The sequence below is a fragment of the Copadichromis virginalis genome, linkage group LG4 (genome assembly GCF_057382275.1).
Source record: "Copadichromis virginalis isolate Kocher_CV1m ecotype Utaka linkage group LG4, C_Virginalis_male_GT1.1, whole genome shotgun sequence".
In the NCBI taxonomy this organism is placed as follows: Eukaryota; Metazoa; Chordata; class Actinopteri; order Cichliformes; family Cichlidae; genus Copadichromis; species Copadichromis virginalis.
The window spans coordinates 27,579,861-27,605,580 of record NC_140621.1 but is presented as its reverse complement, the minus strand read 5'-3'; the positions used below and the strand labels follow the sequence as shown (position 1 = coordinate 27,605,580).

Below are 25,720 nucleotides of genomic sequence, written 5' to 3'. Positions count from 1 at the left end.
TCGTGTTTCTGCTTCAGAGAGCTAAAACAGTGCTGCATATTGTACGGCTCAACTAGCTTTAAAGTGGGCCGGACCAGTAAAACTATAGCATAGTTACGTATAAGAAGAAAATGGCAAATGGACTGGTAGTGTACTTATATAATGTTACTCTGAGCACTCAAATACAAGCCTCATTAACCCATAAATCGTTTTCAGTACCACAGCAGTTTTTACCTACCATTCACACACTCAGACTCCAGTGGATGCACTGGGGGTGACTCAGGGTTCAGGACTTTTCCCAAAGACACTTTGACATGCAGATGGGAGGAGCTGGGGATCAAACCAATGACCTTCTAGTTAGTAGATGATCCGCTTTTCCTCCTGAGCCACAGCAGCCCAACAAAAATCCTTCTTTTGTTTTTCCTCACCACACCAGTTTTTAGGTAGCTTGCCATTCAACAAGAATACTATAGTGTGTTTGAATACAGGGCACATGGTTGTGTTTCTGTAGAAAACTGCTGGGAAAGCTGCTGTATTTAACTTTGCCTCATTTAAGTCACTTTAAACAAGAGCAAAAAGTATTATTGAAGAAAGATTCTTAAGCTTAATGGGTTTCAGATCTGTTGCATGAGAATTTTTCATACAAATGCATTTTACAGAATAAGCTTAAAAATAAAATTACATATCTCATAAAGATGAGTTGGTTTAGTGAAATCCCACTAAACCCATTTTTCCTTCCTTCCTTCCTTAGCCGTTTAAATTCAACACAGCAGATTTAAACATGTCTTGAAGTTCTCCAGAGGCCTGGTATTAAACTAATCATTTGATTCAGGTGTGTTGACCCGGGGTGATATCTAAAACCTGCAGTACAATGGCCCTTGAGGCTTGGAGTTCCCCAATCCAGCTTTAAAGATTAAAACCAAAAATACAAACACTATTTTTTAATTGCATTTCATCTAGTTATTTATTTATTTGCAGTGATCCTTAGTTGTAAGTCTCTGTTGCTTATTCATTATCAACTTGCTCTACCTCCCTAAACAAGTTCAGACATTTAGCCATTTCTGAGCAAAATTCAAAATGTGCACTACATAAACCAGGAAAAAAAAAAGAAATAGGCTGCTCAACAGAAGTTGCAAACACAGAAATCACTCACTGTGAGGAGGTGGAAGTCGTACAAAAATGAGGGAACCTTTTCCTCTCAACAGGCTCAGTCAGTGCTCCTCTCTCTGTGGTGGATATTGTGGAGGCAGGCAGGATAAATGAAGAGAGAGACAGAGTGGCTGTGTTGTAGATTTGAAGTTGGACAGCCTGAAGGCAGCAGCAGAGAGGAGACTGAGGTCTAAACTGCATCTTAAACAACACCTGGTAAGCTTATGCACCTACACGATACCTCCAGCCTCCAGCTCAGCATATAAAGGTGTTATACTGTGCTCCATGGGGGCTCTGCAACCAGTGTAGTAGTACTTTATTATAATGCTTGGGTTTCTTTCCAAGTTTGGACAATGTTTGTGAACATTCTGCATGTAAAGAAATCCCAAGCTGTTCTAGATCATGAAAAAACAATGCAGAGATTGAGCCCTGCTTTGTTCTGGCTTTTTGCTCTAATCCTCTACACAAGCCAATAAGACACGGGGATATTTACTACAGAATTTAAGTGTTTGTTTTGCTTTGTAACTAACATCAAAGAAATGCATTTCTATTATTCAGAGACAAAAAAGGGAAAATTGTTTTTTCTTTGCATCATTTTTTAAAAATCTTACTTCTTAAGACAAGAAAAAACATTAACTTGCAGTTTGGCTAATTGACTGTTGGCCAAGCCCTCGGTGCAGACAGTGCCTGGCCAGTATATAGTCACATAGACTGTAAAAATTGAAGTATTTTTATACACGAAACACAATGGTCTTTTAACGGTAACAGTTCTTCTGTTTTTGTGCTTAGTTAATCAGCTGTACCTGACCTTGAATGGCATTAATTTTATGAAATAACTCTTCTTATTCTTAATAACTTCTTATTCTGACTGTTATCTCTGACTATCAGAGACTACAGATACATGCACAACCCCCCCCCCCAAACAAACAAGTTGAGCATTTAGGTGATGTATTTTGCATAGGATCTGTGATATTAAATCCTCTCTGTACAGTTGGCTCATATTCTGGACAACTTAGACGCATTAGATCGGTGAGCTCAACAAAGCAATGATGTCAACCTCAGGATAGGATATGCCCAAGGTGGTGTTGACTATCAGCTGATAACCACAGCTACTGAGTTCTTCTCCACCAGTAGCACTTGAGCCCACTTAAGTTCAAAAATGGCGAGCGCACACCGAGCATGACAAATATTATTAAGGGGATTAGAGGCAAGCAAACATAAAACGAATCATATGTTTTGAATTTTCTCATGACCTAGATGTGTTTTTGCACTAAGGAAAATATAAAGTGTAGTGTGCTTGCAGGTGTGCAGCATGACCACAAAGTGAGAGAAAAGGGATGCTGGACAGAGTGGGGTTTTTTATGTGCATGTCTTTGATGAGCAATTCGATGTGTGGTAGAAATCAATTTACAGAAGATAATTGTTCATTTCCAAGGGGAGAGGAGGAGGCAATGAAAGGCAATGAAAGATTAAGCCTACATCACTGTACACATATGGTACTAATGGGGACAATGATCATCTCCCAATGAATCCAATTACAAGGTTGTTATTTTCGCACCTCACAAGTCTTCACGTCTTCATAAAAGAACAGTTAGTCAGCCGTCCGCATCTAATAAAAAAAGTTACTGAACAGGTCATACTTTGCTGATAAACTCTCATTTGTCTGAACAGTTTGACAGTTAAATAAAAGGAGATGACAGCTGTCCAGGAAAGCTCAACCGTGGAGGTTGAGGCTGTAGTGAAGTCGATGGGATTAGCTAAGGGATTAGCTACTGTAAGTACAATAACAAAATGGCACGATGTGCACACAATTACCCTGCCGTGTTTGAGGAAAGTTGATAAAAGCAGGAAATGAGTCACATTTAAAAACATGATTTGAGCAAAGATCAAAATGTTGTAATAAAAAGACCAACACATCACTTATAGCCTGTTTTGATTTCAATAACATCACGACATTCGGAAGTCTAAATCATATACTAATAATAACAAACAGGGAGATTTTTTCCTATTATATTTGATGGGTGAAGTCTTTTTTTCTTTTAAGTTTGGGCCAAAACTGAGTCAGGTTTGAATTATTTTCCATGTTTAAGTTCATCCACATATTATAAACATCATAAACATACTGTTTTCATGATTTTGTTGAAGTCTGGAAATCAAAGGGAAATTCTGCAACAATAACATGACATGCAAATTGGCTCCGAGGTAGGTTGACTCCTAAGTGCTCAAAAAAATTGTAAAGAGTATTGGCACACTTAATAAAAAATTGGAATCACTTGATGTCCGCATACCATTGTTGAGATAGCTTAAATGTTTATATTCTCATTATGACTATACGTTGCATACAGTAATGATAAAAAAAATATGATTTATTCATCAGCATATTGTATTTTTAGTTTTAGAAACCACACAATGTCACTGCTTATTTCTCCTGGCAGTGAAAAGTCCTATTAGTATTTGTAAAATTGAAATCCATCTGAAGAAACCTAAAAATACTTTTTCCTGGTATCTACTTAATCCAACATATTGAAAAGCTGCACACCATTTAGAGTATAATCAGCCCTCTTCTGAAATTATATTAGATTTCAGACTCCCTTCCAAGAGACTCTCATCAACCTAACATTAGGCTTGAAGCTAGCAAATTATGGAAGGCGTTCGTTTAAGGGCTGGCTTCTCTCCCCTGATGAAGCCTTTTGTGATGGTTTTAGAACACTGCAAAGTCACATATCATTTTCATAGGGTTTCAGAAACAATAATCAGAATCCATGATAATGAAAAAGTCACTCTCAAAGCCAGAGAAGCAATACTTATCTGCTGTGTCATATTGATGCACAGCCTAGAGCGCTGTCATTGATAATGAATAGGAAATACACTTTGATGACTCATAAATAGTTTGTCCGAACTTGAACCCAAGGAGCTTTACATCCTTTAACAGTAAAATAATCAATCCTTGTGCTAAGAATAGAAATCTTCTCTTCACTGCTAGTATTACCTTATCTGCCCGTCACTTTCTTTTGTATATTAAACATAGAGACATTAAATCTTTCTCTTTTTCTCCTGATAATGAAACAAAACGTCAGCAGATCAAAGTCCTCTAAAAATATTTGCCAGCTCTAAGCTGAAATCTTACTGAATAAGAACTATATTATGCATGTATTAATTGAAAACACATTTGCAGTACAAAAATTATTTTCATTTTTTATTCATTTTTTAAATTTTATTTATTATTGTTTAAAATGTTTTAACAAAGTTTAGTGCAGACTTGTTGCAACCACTGTTAGCATTGTTATTTACCTCTGGTAAGGCCTAACAGTGCCAAAGCAATTATCTTCTCTGTAAGGAGCAAAAGAGGAAGTAATGTGATGGGGACTTTCTCAAATATTTTCAAAAAATTGGCAAACAAAATTTGATTTCGGGCATGCATCTGTTGCTATTCCAATTTGTGGTTTTGATTCCAAGTTCTACTGCAGGTGAAACTGTGGTGAACATATGCCAGGAAGGTTATGCTTTTGTAATAAATGCACACATTTGCCCTACTACTGTTTTCAAAGGCCTCTGTGTTGTACTTTATCATATTTCAACTTCTCTGATTTTGAGCACGTTTATTATATAGACTTAAACATGCCCTTCTTCGTCTTTTTTTTTCTCTATATGTGACCATAATTTAAAAAATTCACATCTTGATGTATTCAATAAGACCAAGACTAATGACTGGGACCATAAACTCATCACAAAATGTTTACTGAGGTTTTATATTAGAAGTGTTATTTTCCTATTAAGTTCTATTTTGATCTCTATTTAAAATCAAGGGTGTTGCCCCCATCTGGTGCAGATTTAGGGCACTGTTCTCAATCACAGTGCCATCTTTTGTGTACAGTCTATTATTCTAACCTTGCACTTAATGTCAGCAAAAGATAATTTTATGCATTAAAGGCAAACCTAGAGTATGACTTTAAACATCAAGGCATTTCTTGCATTCTTAATACATAGTAGATGGTATTGTGCACTCTAACTATTGGGAAATGGCCTATTTAAATTTATGTATTTCCTATTTCCCAAAGCAAATGAACAGAATGCCACTTTTCTGCTTGGATAACAGCAGAAATGAGGCATTCTCTTTGGAATTTGCTGTCAACGAGGTGTGGCGAGAGAGATGAGGTTGAATAAAAGCAGACAGATAGCTTAGCAAGAGAGGTTAGAGAAGAGAGAACAAAAACAAGGACTGAAAACAAAGGTTAGAGGAGAGACAAGCAACATAGGCGATAGGGAGAAATGAACAGATGAGGACAGGGAGTGCTGCCAGCCTGGTGTGAGTGCATGTGTGTGGGGCTGGAGGATAATATGGCCACGGTGGCGGAACACACATCTCACATCACACTCAACAGGTGGGTCAACAAGGGGCATCTCAAACAGGCAGGCAGGAGCTTATCTTAATTCTGAGGGAGAGAAAATCCAAGATCCCATCCACACAGACTCTCTGTAATCGATGCTGACAGGTAATTCAGAGCAGTGCATGGGAGAGCTCACAGCTTCCACGACTGGCAGGGCATTTGTGTGGCCTTGGTTGTAACACTATAAGCAATCAAAGTGCTTGGCAGTTCTAATACATGTCCAGATAAACAGATATTTTAGAAGAGTTAAAACCTAATTTAGCAGGGCACCTAATGATGATGAATGTGACCAAAAAGCAAAACGTCAAATTCACGGTAGTTATTTGTCCATCTATTAGTGACAACAGGATTGGTCTCAAATCAAATTACTGATGAAAAAAAGAAGAAACTTTTAGTAGATCTGCATATTATTGTGGTATCATGATAGTCGTTCTTTTTTCATATAGACTTTTAGTGGTGTTCCTTGTCGTGGTTTTGTTATTCACTTATGTGTTACTTTATGTGTTTGCTTTATGTTTAAAATAACCACTGTATGTTTAAAATAACCACTGTAATGCATCCTGGTTCATTTTAATTCCTGGCTTTGCTTATTTTTTCTCCATTTTTGTGCGCTACCTGAATTCAATCACTCAGTCAGTCTCCTCTCTCTATATAACCCCCTGCTGCTCCTCATTCAGGAGCTGGATTGTCTTGTTAGTTGCTGCAGTCGAGCTTTACAGCCATTTCTAGGTTTGTTTTCTTTTTGTATGACCTTTGTGGCCATTTCCTGGATCTTTTGCTCTTGTGTGATCCTGTTTAATGAAGTAAGGTTCTACCTATACTTTTGGCTTTTCAAACTGTTTTTGGACTTTGCATTTTTGCTGTTCCTTCTTTATTTTGTTTACCTTGCTGAATGCCCCCAATTTTAAGACCTCCAAATTGATATTAAAGTTTTGGATTCTGGATTTTTGCCAAGCACAGGTGTCCGGTTCCTCTCTTCTCTGAAGTGTCACCAACAATTCCTGTCCAGATATGTCATAAACTATGCAATATTTTTTTTTTTTTTCACAATAAAATGTACTGAAATGCTAAGATTTTGGGAGGTGAATACACAATGAAGTCTTTTGGAATTTAAAATCAGAGATCAAGTTTTAAGCAGCAGAAATTACCTTCTTCTGAAATGTGTTTTCTGAAAGGGGTCATTGGGGAGCCCTCAAAGAAGAGCCCCTACTCCCCCACACTGAAGGAACCAGTTGAGATTGTTGGAAAATCTGCCTAGGTAGCTCCCGGACACCTCCCAGGTGAGGTGTCTTGCCAGGAGGAGGCCCCGAGGCAGATCCAGGACATACTGAAGACATTATGTCTCCTTAAGGACTGTCAACACCTTTGTGTTCTCCCCAGAAGAACTGGAGGAGGTGGCTGAGCGTACAACAGCAAAGATGAATGGATGAATGAATGTGATGGATGAATCAGTATTGGCCAATTGGCAAATAAAGTCTTGAGCTATCCCTCATTTCTTTGTATTTTGTTTCCCAGGAGTCAGGCCATCTTGTAATTTTTAAAGTGATCTTGAACAATAGTTCCTCAGGCTAATAGCATTTAAAAGTTTTTCTCTGGTCATTGTCCATTTTCAGTCCAGTTACCCTTTTTCTTGCCAAAGGCATCTTTTCTCAAGGAATGAACTAGTGTTATGTCTACACTTAACCAGCAAAGAAAGAGCCAATTTTAAATTCTAACTTTAGGCCCTTTGTTACTCTGAAAAATTTGTTTCTCCTTCTTTAGTTGAATCTATTAAAAATACCGCAGATAACACAGTTTCTCAGGGTCACTGGCAAGAAGCCATTCTTAAGAATGGGAAACAGGAAGAAAAGCTGAGGTATGCCTAATCAGACAAGATCTGGACTAAAAAACACCATCAACGCATCTTCAAGAAGCCTGGAGGACTATTACTGAAGAGAGTCCAGGTGGTGCTGAACAATTAAGATGGGCAGCATATTTTCTTTCAAACTCAAGTCTTTTGTGCAATATTGTGTATATATTTATTTTGATTGATTGATTGATTGATTGGTTTATGTTACATTTTGACAAATTGGCAAATTAAAGTGTTTTCTGTTAATACTTGGTTGTTTTTCTTTTTAAATATATAGACTACTATGAGTCAGCATTTACCCCCATGTAAGTAAATTGGTTTTTTGGAGTTTGCATAATCTGATTAATTCTTATTTAATTTGTATCAGAAAAGCCTCATTCATCACAAGTGTATGTCATGCAAGAAAAAAAAAGAAAGAAAATGAATTATCATAATTAAGGCATCTTGACTGATTCATTCATCTTTCCATTTTCTTAACTGCTTATCCAATTCAGTGTTGTGGGCGGTCAGGGTAGGGACATGCATTTTAGTCAGCCTGACATGCGTTGCTTTGGACTGTCGGTGGAAGACAAGCAGAAGGAAAAGCAAGTGGGCACAAGAAGAACATGCAAAATTCCACAAAGATCACAGCCAACCATGTAAGGTTACTAAGGTAACATTGATATCATTTTTGTGGGTAGCAAGGTGGAGTGGTCAACACTTTCACCTCACTGTCCCCTCACAGCAAGAAGGTCATGGGTTCATGTGTGTGGAGATTGGATGCTTCATGGGTTTCCTCTGGATACCACAGCTTCCTTCCACACTTCAGAGACATGCATTTTAAGTTAACTGAGATTCTCAATTAGCCCCCTCAACCCTGAATTGAATAAGCAGAAGAAAACGGATGGATAATATAATTGTTTTCCGATTCATTCACATGAATATCTGAAAGCTGCTGTGCTTTTCTAATTGGCTTTGATAAACGTTGTTCTGGTCTGATCTGGTGCTTTCTGCATTATCATCTTGCCCAATTTAGCAGTGCAATACAATATTATGCTGCCATAGTATTAATGAGTCTCCCAACATAAACTGCCTAATACATAATGTGACACTTGCTTCCTCTCCCAAGTTTCTCACTCTGTGCTTTTCAACTGTCTGAGTCAATAAAAACAGCATACAAAGGTGAGCAATCCTCCCACTTACCCATTTAAACTAATGTTGTTGTTTTGAAAAATCTCAGATACTGCAGGATATAAAGACCAAATCCAGAGGCCAAAAAACGGAGGAGGGTGTATGTAGGCTAGCAGGGGAAGTGTGATAACACATGGCTTTGTATCCAGAGCACATTAAAAAGAGAAGAGAACTCATGTCTAACTGGTCCCTCAAAGCTGCCATTGGCATCTCTCCAGTTTTGCGAGAGGACTTGTTATGTAATTGCACAAGAGCCTGTTTTCTCATCCTTGTCTATTGCTAAAACCAACACGGCTGGTGGTCATCAAAAAGTAGCAAAAGAAGATGAAAGAAAATGTGCAGACTTTACGATATTTGTGAATGTGTACTCGCAAAGTCTTTAATGTTTCCTTTGAGGCACCGAATAATCCTGAAACTACAATGTCTTGTTTTGAATGTGGGTCACACACAAGCACAGTGACATTCACTCAAAACACCGAGCTGACAGTGCGAGCCAAGCATAAAATATGCTGCATATACTGTATTTTACTATGAGCATAAATTCCAAGTCTCATGAAAAAATAAACATTACGACAGACTACAATGTGTACTTATTCACAAAAACAAAGCATATAATTTACAGTCAGATAGTGCAATCCCTCTTTTCATTTTAAAGCAGAAAAAGCAAAAATCCAGGTGTTAAATCTATCTTATGAACATATTTTACAGTTTTTTCTGCATCCTGAATACTGTATATCATCCATTGCTGGCTGTCTATCTTAATATAAGCAGTCAAGCTCATTCATATGTACTGTGGCAGTTACAAAATGTAAATCTACATCCTGACACAGAGTAATTACTGGATACAGTAAGATGCATATAAATGCAAATGAATCATGACAGGGCAGTTCAGGTTACAGCAGAACCAGACAGCAGGCTTTATATAGAAAAATAGAAAGCAACAAAAGAGAACTAAAAATTCTTCTGAGATATGTATGTATATATATCTGATATATCTGATAGAGATAATAAAAACAATAGATAACTAAGCTTGCTGTGTTTTTAGACTCTCTGTCATCCGTTATAATTTATAATAGACTTCTGATAAAACTTTTGTGCACCTTAGGAAAAGAAAAGAAACACCAAAACAAACAAATAAAAGCTTCTAATGAAAGATGGGACAAAAAGGTCAAAGTCACTTAGTGTCAGGGAGTTCATTTTCACAGGAAACTTAGAAAACACACTCGATCAATAAAACAGAAAGTTCAAAATGGGGCTCTTTTATGAGGGGTTCCTTCATCCTTTTGTGGTTCTGCCTGAGTTGAAACGCTGGCTGCAGTCCGAGCTGCAGGGACGTCAGCCAAGATCGCCTGCAGAACCCAGCTCCTGTTTCTTGGCCTCCAGTCACCGATGCATTCAGCCACAAAAACTGTAAAAGCTTTGACGTACATGCAGGCAAATTTTATTTAATTTTTAAACTATGAGTACATGCTACGATCTTTGTATAGAAGCTGCATCGTCCCTGCTTTGAACATTGTCCACATAAAAGATCTATGCATCACGACTCCCTCAAGCTAATTTCACATGCAGAGCGGTAATTAATGTGGAAAGAGATGAGTATGCTTTGAACTTTGTTCTGCAACGTAGGCCTATTCGCTATGGGGTGCACACATTGTATATAGCTCTCATTATTGCACTGTTGCTTATGTAATATCTTAAGAAGGTATTAGAATCTTAATTAGGCAATAACTGTGTAAATTAAAGTGATTATTTACATTTTTCTGATAATTACAAGCCAGTGTGAAGTGATTGCTTCACCTGTTATCTAGGTTGCTATGCTCAGTGTCTCCAGTCAGAATCAGATGCAGCGTGTATCTTTGTAATCAGGTCATGGCGAACAGGGAATACAGAAAATCCTTCAACAGCAAGAATTATAGAAAATAAAAGATGTGGCATTTTTAATTAAAAGTACAGTGACACTACTGTAGACATAAGCATTTAGCTGTGTAAATCAGATTAGACCGAAAAAGATATAGTTCGTCAGCCTGAACCTTAATAAGAAGGTACAGAGCTCACTACAGTGTGTACTTTTTCCTCATGGACATATCTGCTTCCTCTGATGTGAGTTTATACGCTGGTCAAAATGGATTACTTTTTTTTTTTAATCTGGCTCATATCTTAACAGACTATCAAACGAGGCTAAAATTAATTAAAATTTCAGCCTCTTTTATGCTCTGATTAATGTAATTATAATAAACCTAATTTTTGCATTACATGCTAATTTGGGGGTTGTCTCACACACACTTCCAGGAGTATATTTATCACAGAATGAATGGTGTTATTACAAATATGCGTGAACAATTTTGAAAAGTTGATTTTGTTATTGATTTAAATTAAGACCTCTGATCATTGTTGCAGTTACACTGGTTATTATAGTTGGCCTGTTTGATGTAGTAGATCTAAATGAACTGACAAAATCCTTTTGATAATTTGCAAAGATAAAAAAAGAAAAGAAACACTTACAAGCTGATCATCGTGTTATCACTGACATTACTGTGACATAACAGATGTACCTCTTTGAAAACTTCCCTGGAGGAGACACTCGAGGTACAACACTGACGAGTTGACAGAGGGACTGTGCCCACAGCAGATAGGATTGAAGTCTGTTCAGGCACACCCCCAGGGCTAATAGGCACTCTGACCCTCAAGGGAAGCCCTGTCCTCGAATAAAACACACAGAATACTCTAGAAAGATTTTGTTCTCAGACTGATTTTTGAAGTTCATCCAGCACTCTGGGGATATTGAAGAGTGGTGACTTCATGGAGCAGGGAGATATATATTTGATATAATTGAATTGTATACTTTTGGACTATATTGTCATGTTTTAAAATTCAGCTAAAGCTCAATTGGCTATCTGGGAATCATTATACAACAGAAGTGCACGCCCTGGTACAATATCGCTTAAATTTCACATAATTCAGAATTGCATTACCTTTGTAAAGTTGACATGCACAATATTTCCTCTTGGTAATAAAAACATTTTCAAATGAAAACTGCCCTCCAGCACACTCCCTCACCCCTCACTCTTAACCCCAACCACTAACATGCAGATTAGAAAACCTGTGATCACTGAACCAAATGTAATGTACAATTATGAAATGACCTGTGAACACTATGTATACTATAGTGACAAAAAGTACTGGGCCACTACACATTACAACTACAGGGCATGCTCTGCCATGAAGCCTCCAGCACACAGTTTCTGTGCTGTTAATGCCGGAGGAGGTTTGGAACTCGTTGTTGAGTCAGTAGACCATTGCTGCCTTTCATATACAGTGCATCCAGCGCTCAGTGACCCCCACTCTTTACACGGTGAGTTTAATTATTTGTAGGGTCTTTACCTCATAGTATAAAGTGCCTGGAGGGGACTGTTGCTGTGATGTTATATAAATGGAACTGAATTGCACTGAACTGAGTTGGTGTCTTTCCTAAATATTGCCAAATCTTAATCATATTGCTTCCAATTCCTTTTGGAAGGGAAGAAATTTCAGCGGCATCCTATTACAGTATCACGCTCAAATTTTGTAAAGCGCTTTACACAACATGTCTCATTCACCCATTCATACACAGATTCAGACAAGCACTTTTTTTCTATGTTTCTATCTAATATTTACGCTCTCTTCAGAAAGTTTTGTCCACATAAGGTAGGTTTTTCACTTTTGGGCTTATAGGCTGTGTCTTTCTATATTAAGGCTACACGTGGAAAAAGAAGTGGAGAAGGAATTGAAAGATCTGCAAGTTTCACCAGTAATCAAGAGGTATGGAATGAGTCATACCTCTAATCCCAGAGACAATGACTGCCTCCTAAATTAAAGCAATGGACAATGCTCCTCTTGCTCAATGAATGGACAATTGGTGAACTGACATTGTATAAAGTTTGCCTTTGTGGACAAAATCCAAAAAATAATTAAATAATAAAGCCAGTTGAATATTGGGTATACTCGTTGTTCAGATAAGATCTGGATCAATTTGTTCTGCTTAAATAGAGTCTGGAGTTGCTGACATGAACCTAGCCAGGACAGTGAAGCAGACAGAGGAGGGAGTGGGATGATTATGAACTGCAAAGGAACAAAAGGCGCTGAGGAGATTATATTTATACTGTAGATGGCATGAAGGCTTGTGGATATACCAAACTACTGAATGACAAGATGAGGCCCCACAAGCTCTGCAGTAGAGGAATAGTCCAACATAATAACAATCCTAAGCACACTGACAGAGTTTTTAAAGAAGAACAAAAGGAGGTCATAGTTTTACCCAGCAAGTATTACCAAAATAAAATCCCAAAGTGTGGAAGAACATATCTTATCTATGTATTAATATGTGTAGTATTAACAAGTTTTAATAAAGTTGTCAAATTTGATGTATTTTTGGGAGTTTCTTCCCAGTGCTTTCTCCCCCCAGCATACCTGTTTTCTCTCGGTCTAATACAACAAAAAAACTTGAATTATTTAAATCACCATTTTTTTATGCTCATTCTATGTTATCGCCATATCAATGCAGCAGTGAAGTTTAATTTTAAATTGAAAACAAAATTGTAGAAATGTTGTGTTGAAGCTTTAAACTGTCTCGACACTCTCTGCTGTGCTTCTACAACACACAAATGGTCTTTTTGTTCAGTCTGTCAGCTGAAAACATTCTTAAATAGAAAACATCTTAGGGAAAGGCAGAAATCACTTTACTGAAATTGCTACCCACCAAACGCCACTGTTATTATTTATCTGCTGCAAATTACCGAGCAAAAAGATGGCTGATGATAATAATTTGTATTCAACAGTGCGTGCTTGAGTTTTTTGATCAGCATTGCTGAATTTTACCAGCTATAAATGCATTTGGCAGATGTGTGCAAAGACTTGACTGTGGATCTGAATCCACTACTCATGTTGTCTAAGCTCTGGGCTGATAAGTGGATTTCTTATTTAAAGTGTCACTTAACTATAGACTGTAAGAAATAGACAGCAATCTTGAAGTCACCACTGGTATGTCATGGGTGGCATATCAGTCATGTTGAAGTCCTGCTCGAAGCCTTGACTTCAGCATTTTGCCCATTGCACTCTTATTCCTCTTTTTCTTGAAGCTAGATGTCACAACTGAGCGTTAAACTGACTGAAAAACCTGACTGATTGCAATTTACACCAAATTAGGTCTTTTTAAAAAAGTAACATCATATTCTGTTGGTTAAGGCATTGAACTAACAATTGAGGTTACAAATTCATCAGGAAGGTATACTAAGGTTTTAAGTCAAGTGACCAAAAGGTAATTTTTCCATAGTATTTATATTTCTTTTTACAACTACAGTCTCCCCCTGCTGGCCACAGGGAAGAATGCAGTGTTAAAGCACATCTGCATTAGCTGTATTTTTCAGAACAGAATCTGGTCTATTTTTATCTCCAGCCAACTTAGCACAAGTTAAAAGATTGTTTGTTAATGGCTAGTCTAAACATTCAATAAAGTCACTTTTTAAAATGAGAACAATCAAAAGATACCGATTGAAAGTCCAGTTGGTTGAAATTGTTAGTGCTATTTAATTTTTAAAAATCACATATATGATAACAGTTCTTCATTCATATTTAATCGGGTTTTTGAGTCCACATATGAACATGGAGAACAGAACTTAAACTTAAATACAATTTTTGTGACTTTGGTAAATATGTCAGTTATACATTTTTGGAAAGCTAACCCTAGGCACGCCACTAACCATGTCTCAGGGCTGCAATGGTAGAAAAACATGACACACTTTTGAATAAGCAATGCCCAAATATGTGGTAAAATCCCTTGATTGTTCAGTGTCCTACCACACAGGAAAAGATTTTGCAGGGTCAGTTAAGTTGACTGCCCAGCTCCTTCACGTGATCCACGTCGACAGACTGACCTAAACCCAGAGCTTGGGCTCAATCCGGATCTTTTTAAAGTTTGCATATGGAGAAGCACCTTAATGGTGAAGCCCTGCTCACATTATGCAAGGCTACTACAAAGGACAGTCATACAAAACACTCACTGCCCCAGTGAATTGGCTTGTTGAGACACCAACAGAAGCTGTACAGAAACACAGTCTGTTAATGTCACCTGCTGTTGACTAAAGGCTCATTTTAACAGCATGTCCTGCAGTCATGCTCTATAGACCCTAACTGTGCATTTTAATCATTGTGCATAACTTTACACAGATTCCAAATGATCTTGCTAAAGAAGTGGGAAAGCATAATTGGCACACAGGCTTTACACATAATCTCCATATTTATTTGAGGAATAACACCTCACAGGTCTGACAATCTGGCACCCAGATCCTTTCTCTCTCTGTGTTCTAGTCTCACAGTGGGTGATCACCAGTCTGAGCTGATTCGGCCTGAAAGGCAGCACTGTTTAATGAGCAATGGAGGGCGTGAGTGAGAAGACAACAGGTGGAGCGTCAGATTGATGCTCTGCAGCTGGGGATGGACCACTTTTCTTGCCAGCTGTCGACCTAGATAATAATCATTAAAAAAGTATGTTTGCAAAAATGTTCATGCTACCAAGGTATTTGTCTGTGATTTCATAGCTGTTGAGAGAAATAACTTATATTCACAAGATGTTGTTCATCTGGCTGTTGTTCAGAGAATTAAGTTCTGAGCATGGCAGTTATCCAGGTAAATATTGATATGTTTCTGATTTGCTGCTGTAAGCAGCAAGGAAGCTGCCAAGAAAGATCTTGCATCCTATCTGAATCATGATCTGTAGTATTTGGTAACAGCACTCTAAAATCTTGGCACAGTACAACACTGACTTCATTGCTCTGGGCACACTGAATATAGAGATTCTTTTTCTTTTTTTTTTTTTTTTGGTCCGTTGATGTGGCTTGGTTCAGTTAGCCCACTGTTCTGCCTTTATTTGTTGCTTTGCAATCAACCTACTCTGTAAAGCATAGCAACTGCATTGTTTGATTAGCCATAAAGATAACAACATATGTGATTAAATGGAATTCTTTACTGTATGAGCCTTAATTAATTTAAAATGTTAGATGTTTTGAGGTCCTTTATGGAAGTCATTGTTTAGAGCACTTACACCAAGGCCTATTCAAGACTTCACTGAGATGACTGTGTAGAAATCAGGCTCTTTGAATAATTTGCATTACATTAAAGCCTTATGATAGTGTCAATGAACAGTAAGTCAAGTATGCGGCGATGCTCTCCAGTATGAGTGTTATGGTACACTGTGGCCTGCTAATGGTGTGAATACTGGCACATTTTTATAAGTAGATGCTAGTATGTTTGCTCCAAGTTTGGAATCAGTTTCTATGGTAACGGTGTCCTATCTTCACTTTCTCTGTGACAATCTGTAGATTTATACAGGATTACAGTTTAAAAATGAACTAACTCTATTCAAGACTGTCAAGAATTACTGTATGATCTAATAGGGAGCCAAGCGATCCGTGACATTGCACAGCTTGTTTGGAACATATCACACTCTTGAATCATGACAGGGCATGCTCAGGTGAGCAAAACTATTTCCAAGCCTGCAGCATGAATGGTATGCACAAGACAAAAGTGCTTAAAGGTGTTTAAGTACAGATAGGTGTAGCTGTATCTGAGGAAATCTGGGATATTGCACACTTTGCATATCAGTAGCTATCAAAGACATTTTTCTCAATTATTTTTCTCATGAACTGACCTTTGATCTCTACATTACAGCCAACAAGGTCACTCACAGATTGCAAAAGCTAGACATATGGTTGATGAAATTATTGATGAGTCAGTGGCCCTTTTATTTAAAACCTGCTCTTCCCAGCTGGTCTTTAAAGCAGCCATCTTATCATTTGGTGCAGTTAATCTTTGTAGATCCTTTGTGATACTGAAAACTAACTGGTCCCTTGGAACTAAAGTTAGGGACTGATGGTTTGTGAATACCTCAGCTTCTCTTAAACAATGTTTTTTTTTTTTTTAGATAGTACTTTGTTAAGTGTCTGTTAAATGTCCTGAAAATAAAAAGAAAGAAGTTCAAGTTTTCTTTTTCTACCACCTTTGAAAAGGCAAGAATACAGAATTTTAATAGAAAAACAGATGCTGGGATTGTTTTGAGATAAAAAGCCTTCTGTTACAACAGCTGCACACTGAGTCAAGAGCCTGTTATGGCAGGAAGTGGAAATTGTCACTTGCAATCACTTTGTGAAATTATTCTTCATTATGAATGAGAATTAAATTTGGAAGCCACAGTGTATCTCTCATAGTATATCTGCAGGAAAACACTCGAGAGGTGAATGTTCAGATCCTTTACTTAAGTAAATTAGCAGCACCCAGCTAAATGAGAACTACTGATACATTAATTTTTAATGACGCTTTTATGGCATCTAGTAGCTCAATAAGGTAGAGCTACATACGGGTGTATTTAAATTCACTGTAAATTGTCCATGCAAAATAAAGTAACCACAATTGTTACGTAAATGCAGTGGTGTTGAAAATCGTAACTTTAAGAAAACATAAAGAACATTAATGTTTTTATATATATGCGTATTTCATAGTTGTTTATCTGATGATTCGCTTCGATTAAGCAAATGCAATACCTTAAAGCGACTGCACTGTTAGTTAGACCCCCTCCAATTAAATCTCCATTCTAGGGGTTCTTCATTTAATTACCTGATTCCCTAATTTTATTTATCTAATCATAATTATTATTCATCTTTGCTCTTACATGTGGTTGCTCTGTTTCTTCCATCAGTGTGTACAAGTGCCTGTTTCACTGCTTGCTTGGCTGAGCAGAGGAAACTACACTGAAGTGACCATAATATTACTTGAGTTAACTCAGTATTTCTATTACTGCAAGTGCAATAAAAGCTTATTTGTTCTAAAATGAAAGAAGAAAACAAATGTCTTTTAGATTTGTCTTGTAGAGAGAGGCTGACAAGGAAAAGATACATTTTTCTCTAAAGTGTATATAATATCAGTTTGAGGTCCATCTGCCCTACGCTCTTAAACGACAGAGAATTGTGCTCGTTAGTTTGCAGTAAACCTTTAAGGAATGCCGGTTGCGATAGGTGACTCAAATGATGTGCTTCCTGTTTTGTTTATATTAACATTTCACCTTCAGGTGACCTTTTAAGGGAAGTGGTAAGAATAGTTATCCAAATAACTAGAAATAATTTTAGCAGGTCAGAAGTTCAGTCACAGTCCTTGAATTCCTATAACACTGTTTGATCGTGACCAAGATAACCTTGTTATCTGGGCCAGCTGGATGTTTGTGGGGGTTGCCCATCACTCATCAAGCACTCACAAGAATTGCAATATGTCCCCAGCATGGCTTTTACTGGGTTGGCTCAATGGGAAGCAATTGACTTGTTCAAATCATCCATCAGACATTTCTACTACAGCCAGTGTGTTTGGCTGTAGTGCTGGAGAAAGAATAAGGAATGACCTTCACACAACATCAAAGTGTAGATGAGTCTGATCACCTGATTGCTCCTTGTCTTCTAGGCTTCACTTCAGATAATTGTTCACTTACAGAAATGTTTGTTCAGCTGGCCAGGGCCAATTGGGGGTACAGAGGGAAAACAACTTGACCACTGGCGCTTTCAGTTAAAAAGTGGAGACACTATACAACATTATGAGCAGCGCAGGTCCTTCACAGTTTGTTTTTGAAATGTGAAGGACAGTTGGAGCATAATTGCGTGTGTTATTTTTAACTCTGTTCTCGTTTTACATTACTTTTCTGAAGGTTTGAAATAGTTTGCAGAAACTGTAAAGGAGGCACAGTTTTCTCTTTGACCTGCCTACAATTAAAAGGCTCATTTTAGAAGAGTTTTGTTTTTATTTTATTATGATAAAATGAAGCACTTATAAATGACTGTTCCCACCTTAATTTCCTTGCTATCATATTCTGCATGAGGAGGTCCTTACTGTTATGTATTTACATAGAAATGTTCTTAGGAATTAACTGCATTGCTTGGGTTGGAAAAAATATGGTAATTCAATCATCAAAGAATTTAAAAAATGAAAAATATAAACATTATATACCAGTATACGCTGGAATAAACTGGTAACTTAAATGTTTTAATAAAAAGTGTTGAAATAAAAAAAATAAAAAAAAACATACTTAAAAGCCAGGCCCGCACATTTAAATGCTGTCCACAATAAAAAAAGAAGTAAATAAAAAAGAGACAACACATTTAGCGTTTCATGCTCGTAGAAGCCATTGAACAGGTTAATTACCTCAAGTGCATCATTAGTGTACTACTTAAGCTGTTTACAAGCTCAGACCAGAGTTGCTTAACATTCATCGAGAGGAGGGCCATGTTTTGATTATCATGATGTGACTTTTGGCACCCATTAAACTTTTAAGAATTCCCTCACTTTTTGATAAACAGCATTTGCTTTCAGGTTAGCATGTGGGAGTGGCTTTATTCACTGAGCATCTGTCGTCTTTAAAGGCGTGTTGGTTTAAATTTCATAATTGATAGGAAACTGCAAACTGCCTAATCATGCTGCATTACCAATCACTGATCTAATCAGAGGCGTCTTTGAGCACTATTTGCAACTGCACAGAAATCGAACTTAATTATCTAAACAGAAGTTGTATGGCTTGAAGCAGATCACAGGAAATCAAGTCTGCAGTATAAATGGCTTCAATTGACTGACTGCACACAACCTTAAATATATTTTCTTATTTGGTGGTCTTAGAAAGTCTTAGATTTTACAGAGCAGCTCCTTGCTTTTTATATTTCCCCAAGGAAGCAATTAATGTGACTGGTGTCCTGACTTCCCAGTGACAGAGATTATGTTTGTGTGCTTTGTACATATATGCCTCTTTCTGTGTAATGGAGTAGCGTACAAGGACCTTTTTTGGTCTGTCATTAAAATAATGGCCAGTGAATGGAGTATCGGTCATTTTAATGATTCTTAAGATGTTTTTAAACTCTAATTCATCTTGTACTTTGCAACAGCATTTCAACTGAAGGTGTTCAGCTTCCATAAAGGAAAATATGTCATTATGTCACCATTGTTAATTCACACCTGGTGGTACATTTACACCCAGTCTGATGAACTTTGGTATTTTATTCATATTAGCTTGCTTTGACTGAGCAGGTAAGAGCAGCACATGTTTAAACAAGTGCATCTGCAGCTGGTTTGTACAAATAACAGCGCTATGATTCATCCTTTCCATCATTAAGCTGCAATATATCATCCTTGTCTTGTTTTTGATATGCACTAAACTGTCTAGCTGTCAGATTCACCTATTTATTTATCAACTCTTTGCCAGACTATATTACAAAAACAAGAGCCTTTTTGCAAAGTAACAAGATCATATTTTGTTTTCAATCTTTCCTGGCATTAGGACAAATTGAATTATCAAGAAATGGAGAAACAAAGCTACCTTTACCACTCTTTTTTTAAATAAATATAGCTAAGCAAATCTATAAAGTATATATTATTGTGCTGTCATGTGCCTTTTGTCTAAAAGTAAGAAAAACATACTGTTTCATTAATAAAGTTATTTTTATGCCATGTATAATCTCTTTGTTTGTGCTGTGTTGCACACAATGCACAGAGGAAATATGTAGCATACCTCACTGAGATACAGCAGCCAATCATATATATAGATACCTCTATGTCTGTGTACAATGTGTCTACAAATTCTACTTTAGTGGAACATTTCTCAACCTGTCTCCCTGCACTTTATCTACAACGTAAAAGGTCACAAGGTGTTAGAAAAAGCATTAATTGACAGTGATCAGTCCTCTGAAATACGAAATCCTGCAATTTAGAAATGAAACAGACATGCCGCTTTTAATGGGCTCTCATGTGCAGGATATTCAAGCAGTGGAGTTGCCTGCAGATATGCGTTGTTTTGCATTCTAGGATCTAATTCTTTTGCATAGAAGACAGAAAGTGAACAGCAATGTTCAATTTGCCTCACTCTGCCATTTCAGGATCCTTGTTTACTAAAGGTTTTGTCTATCATAAGGCAGCCAGCAGGTGGTTGAGGAAACTACACAGAAATGTTTCTGGCATTCTCTGATGGATTAATTTTAGTGCACGCCTAAATTAATTATAACTCATTCACACCCTCAAGTGAATCCCTACATCTTTGGGTTGATCCCCACAATCTATCAGTGGTACAGTAACTGATTCCTACTTGCTTGTATGCAGCTGTCTTTTCATTTACATATCCGTAGCGCCGTGGGCTGATCAGTTTTTCAGGGAATATGTAAAAATCCCCATAAATGGCAGTCATCTCATTTCCTGCTAAACTGTAATCAGCATATAAGAAAATAAAAGGTTGAAGAGATAGGAGAGATAATGGTTAAACCTGCCATATTTTTTTTTCCCTTGAAACATGCCTGGAATCCAAAGGGCCATTGCTGCCACTTTCAGTAGCGTCCCCTGAGTAAACTCAAATACATTCTTTCCGGAGATGAGACTGGGCCACGGCTCTGTGAATGTGCAGTTAATGACTCATGAGGTGCTTTGATTCAAGGTGAAGTTTGCTAATGGTTTTGTCTTCTAGAAGATACTGTCTCCACAAAGGTGCACCCTTATTTTGCATTGGCTAAATAAAAGGTGCCCAAGGGCAGCTGCATTTGAAGGTACAGCAGTTTTTTGTTTGTTTGTTTGTTTGTTTGTTCAGGGGTTGTTTTTTTCTGTATTTTCAACCTTATCTGCTTGTTACAGCCTTCGTTAGACATTGAGAAATCCTCAACCAATTGCCAACCTTTCCCAATGTCTGTTGTCCTAAGGCATAGCTCTGACAGTGTCATTTATGGTCTTGTCCTTCACCGTCAACAACCTTTCAAAAGTTTTGCCACTGGAAAAAATATCTATCTATCTATCTATCTATCTATCTATCTATCTATCTATCTATCTATCTATCTATCTATCTATCTATCTATCTATCTATCTATCTATCTATCTATCTATCTATCATATAAATGGCTAATAACACTGAAAAATAATTCTGTAATATAACAGTATCAGAGGTAAAAAAGCAGAAATTGTTTTTTAGATCCAGTATGACTGTACTGTGCATGTGGGGTTTTACCTGTTCATTACTTTGAACACAGTTTTTGTCTTCCTTTCGTTTGTCTTCCCTCTGTGACTAATTTCATGATCCTGCCATTCTTCACCACAGAGGAAAACAAGCCCACATGAGTGTCACATGGGATACTGCAGATTGAGGTGGTACAACAGCTCTTGTAAAAATGGCAAACACTATTCACAGCACAGGAAGTTTCAGTTTGAGCCTAACGGTTGTGGAGAGCCGTGGAACTGAAATGTGCCATGCTGTTGAACCATATGTTTCACAGCTTTGTCTACAAACCCTGCCTGGCCCCTTTGATTACACTTTACACATTGTTAACCATACAACCAGAGCATCGCTGCCTGAACATACAGTTGGCAAAGCCTGGGTAACTTTTTCAGAACATGACGTCAGTGTGAAAAGAAAAAAAAAATGCACAGCACATGAAACGTTTTGCAGTTTTTCTCTATCTTTCTCTTTGGAAATTGCACTATTTGGCTTTAAAGCTGAGACATATAGACAGGGGACAGACATATTGCCAGTTTAATACCATAAGTAGGATCAGCAATAAAGGAAGGGGGAAAAGAACATTTTATGTCCTTTTAGCCCCTAAATTGCCATAGAAAGTATCAGAACATGCAAGAAGCCATAACTGCCAATGATATACTGTAAAAGTTTCAAATTGCTAAGAATTTTCTGAGATTATAGCAGAAAAAAATGACTTTTTAAAAACGCTTCTTATTGTACAATTGTCTATGACGCTACTACTACTGTATTTACAGAAGGGAACAAATTATAGGAAAGAATACACTGTTTTAGTAGGGTGTTGTGTCAACATGTAAAGCAAAAAGGGCTCCGGTGCACCTTGGCACTGACTCTCTGACTCACTACAACTCTACTAGTGGAAGCAAACACCATTCTTTCAAAAAGCATCCCCTCATTTGGTCTTTTAATAATGTTAATGGGAGCACCGTCTGACGTGTCCATCCAAAATCTTCTGTGGGTGTATAGATGGGAACTAAATTCGTGAATGTGTCGACAATAATACATGATTCATTATTTATACTCATTAAACCACTCAGTAACCCCTTGAACTTTGTGAATAGGGCTATGAAAGAAATGTTTCATCTTACCATGCCAGCAGCATGCCCCCGACGTTATAATAAAGGCACTGGATCCTTTTACTGCAGAGGTCAAGGGTTCAGAGTTTTCCATAGATTTGTCTCCTATCCCTATGTGTGCATTCAGGGTACAGTGCTTGCTGGTTTCACAGTCTTTCTCAGATGAATGAAATTGTTTTGTATCAGGATAACTTGGTAACCAAGACTTTTGGATGCCTAGTTCATGCTGTCTACAGTACAGAGCTGTGGAAAACTAATGCGCACTGCCATTTCCATTTAGAAAGGTTGGTCACATTTCCAAAACCACTGTCCCCCTAGGATATCTGTCTTTCTCTCAAACAGCAATTTATCGAACAGGGCAGCCTCGTCTTTTCTACTCCTCATCGCCATGAGAAGCTGTAATTCTCTCTCAGTATCCTCAGCACGATCTCTCTCTTTCTCTCTCCTCCAAAAAGAACCAAGCTAAGGCAACTTGCATACAAAATAGCTGACTCAATCATACAGCTGCATAATCAAGATAAGGGAGACGGGGACAGGAAAAGAGAGATATGAAGGCTAATGCGAGAGATAGCTTTAGCAACAGCAGCAAAACTAAGATGTTTTGAAACACTCCTAACTCCTGCCATAAAAAAATCTTCAAGAAGTAAGACACTTGTTCACACTGATGATAAGGGTTAAGCTGGGTCTGATCATCTTAATGAAATTATTGGAATGAGAGCGAGCATTGACAATCAATACATTGCCCGCAGTTTTGGTGGAATTGGACAGATTGTTTAAGCTTAATATCTTAAATGCTTCCCAGGCTCTAAATACCACTAGGACTGTAGCACCTTATTTAACCAGCAGAGGAATGATACAGCATTCCTACACCTACGTGCACAGTGGAAAACCACAGAATCATATCTATAGCTTCTAATTTCTTTGGTTGTTGTGTGACCGCAGGCGTAGTTTATATTAAACCTGGCATTGTTTCTGCATTTTCAAACCACTATTCCGCAGACTACAGATGCTTATTTGTGCAAACCACTTCAGAGCTGGCTGAATTTATTTGAAAATTAGGTCTTTGCTGAATTAAAAAAGAGAGAAATCAATCCCTAGCCTTGGGCAATTCAAATAAATAAACACGTCTAGAATGCAGTATATAGATTGCATTTCCCAGACAGATGGCAGAGACGCAGCAAAATCCTCAGCTAATCTGTGTGAGACTGAACAGGGCTACACTAAGGACCAGACTGTGTAATAACAACATAGTACTGTATGTTCAGGTCATGCAATGCACTAATCATTTAAGATTGGGCTTTTAAGTTGCCTTAACCATGTCATGACCTCCCTTAATAGTGGCTTGTGAATTGTACGTGTACATTACTGAGACTAGATGTCATTTTGTCACTTTTGTGTAGGGTGTGTTGGCCTGGAGATGTAGGAAGCAGAAGAGGTGCAGTCGAGAGCACGTGTGTGTGTGTGTGTGTGTGTGTGTGTGTGTGTGTGTGTGTGTGTGTGTGTGTGTGTGTGTGCGCGTGTGCGTGCGTGTGTGTGTGTGTTTTCTATGCGCACTGTATGTGTTTGCTTAATGTGTTCATTTGACAAAGCAACAGCTAGCCCTCTCTACAGCAGGGTGCAAAGTCAAGTAACAGCAGTATCTTTGTGTAAAATAAAGTGGTTATGTAGAGTCGTGGAGGAACTGTCCGTGGTGCTGAAGCGACATCTCCAGCGGACAGTATTACTGGTGGTTTACAGTTGCAAAGTATCCACTTCACTTTGACTGGAGCTGTAGCAGACTGAATGCTTGCAGAGCAAATGCGCGCGTGGGTTGCGTTTTTTTTTAGTTAATGAAGAAAATAACTTACAAAAGAGGAGAAGAAGAAGAGGAAGGAAAACAAGGAACTTAATGCAGCTGCCGTAATTCGTAACACGAATCGCAGCCCAGACCAAAAAGTGCCCCCATGTCCCGTTTCAGTGCCCGTCAATGTGCTAAGATCTTAAAGAAGCAAATGCAAAATGCTGCGGCGGTAGCGTGCTGTTTTCCAAGTTAAACGGTGCATTTCGAAAGCTCTGTATTCACTTAGTAATATGAGTTATGTTATCTGCATGGCATGTGCACAACAGCTGAACAAAACTCAAATACTAAAACCACTGCTCCTTAATAGAAAACACAAGTGTCAAGTGCAATGCGAGCTCTGTAAAGTCTGCGAAATTAAAGTGCAAAATCGGGCAACAGTGTAACAGTGTAACAGCTTACCTGCTTAACGATCGCAGAGCAAGAGCCTCTTCCCGATACAAAGCTGTCTGCTTACTGTATCTCACCGCGAACACAAGACATATTCAAAGAGACGGGAGATGTTTCTGGCAGATAGTACAAAAATGAAAATAACAAAAGAAAAATCCAGATTTCTGTTTCGGTTTAAAGACGCGCAAAGCAGCAGCTGCCTGCGCCAAGGGTGAGTCTCAAAGATCCATTTAGCGGAGAGTGATTTAATTCAAGGCTGAGCTCCTCTCATTGCTCGCCTTTATGTATGCTGAAGAGACCCGGAGCCTGGCTTGGCTTTTTTTTTTCCCTCTCTCTTTTTTCTCTCTCTATTACACCGAGAGCTGACACCAGCGTTTAACCACAATAAAAGGAGCCGTGTAGGTAGGCAGAGTAGGTGTGTTATCAGTTGGGAAACGGCGGAGAATAACTGCGACAGGAGCGCGTGTTGATCCTCCAATCTAGCCGAGGTAAAGTTTAAATCTCATAATAAGATTGCCTGTCACCGCGAGGCTATAAATGGTGGCCGGTTCAACACGGATGCCTGGAGGGTTTTACGGCAACTCCTGCGGCTGAAGTGGAAACTGAAGTGAAGTAAAAACTGAATCGGTTCGACTTAATGAAGACAGTCGGGGGGGGGGAAAGTGTCAGTTACGTCACCTGGGCTTTAGAGCTTGGGCAGTCCTATCTATGAGAAAACTTTTTTCCTCTGAGTATGGGCTGCACCAACGCGCTGGAAATGATTTTGAATTGCTCAATTTCACAGTCTGGTTAGGGGTATGTTTAATTTGGTACTGCTTG

The 25,720-nt window shown here is 38.1% G+C and overlaps 1 protein-coding gene across 1 annotated transcript in view; it reads right to left on the bottom strand.

Annotated features, from left to right (window-relative positions):
* Positions 1–25,491, bottom strand: part of elfn1a (extracellular leucine-rich repeat and fibronectin type III domain containing 1a) — an 81,537-nt gene extending 56,046 nt beyond the window's left edge. Inside the window, exon 1 of the mRNA XM_085454653.1 lies at positions 24,914–25,491. The gene's annotated coding sequence lies outside the window, so the exon portion shown is untranslated. The remainder of the gene's footprint in view (positions 1–24,913) is intronic.
* Between the last annotated feature and the right edge of the window lie 229 nt (positions 25,492–25,720).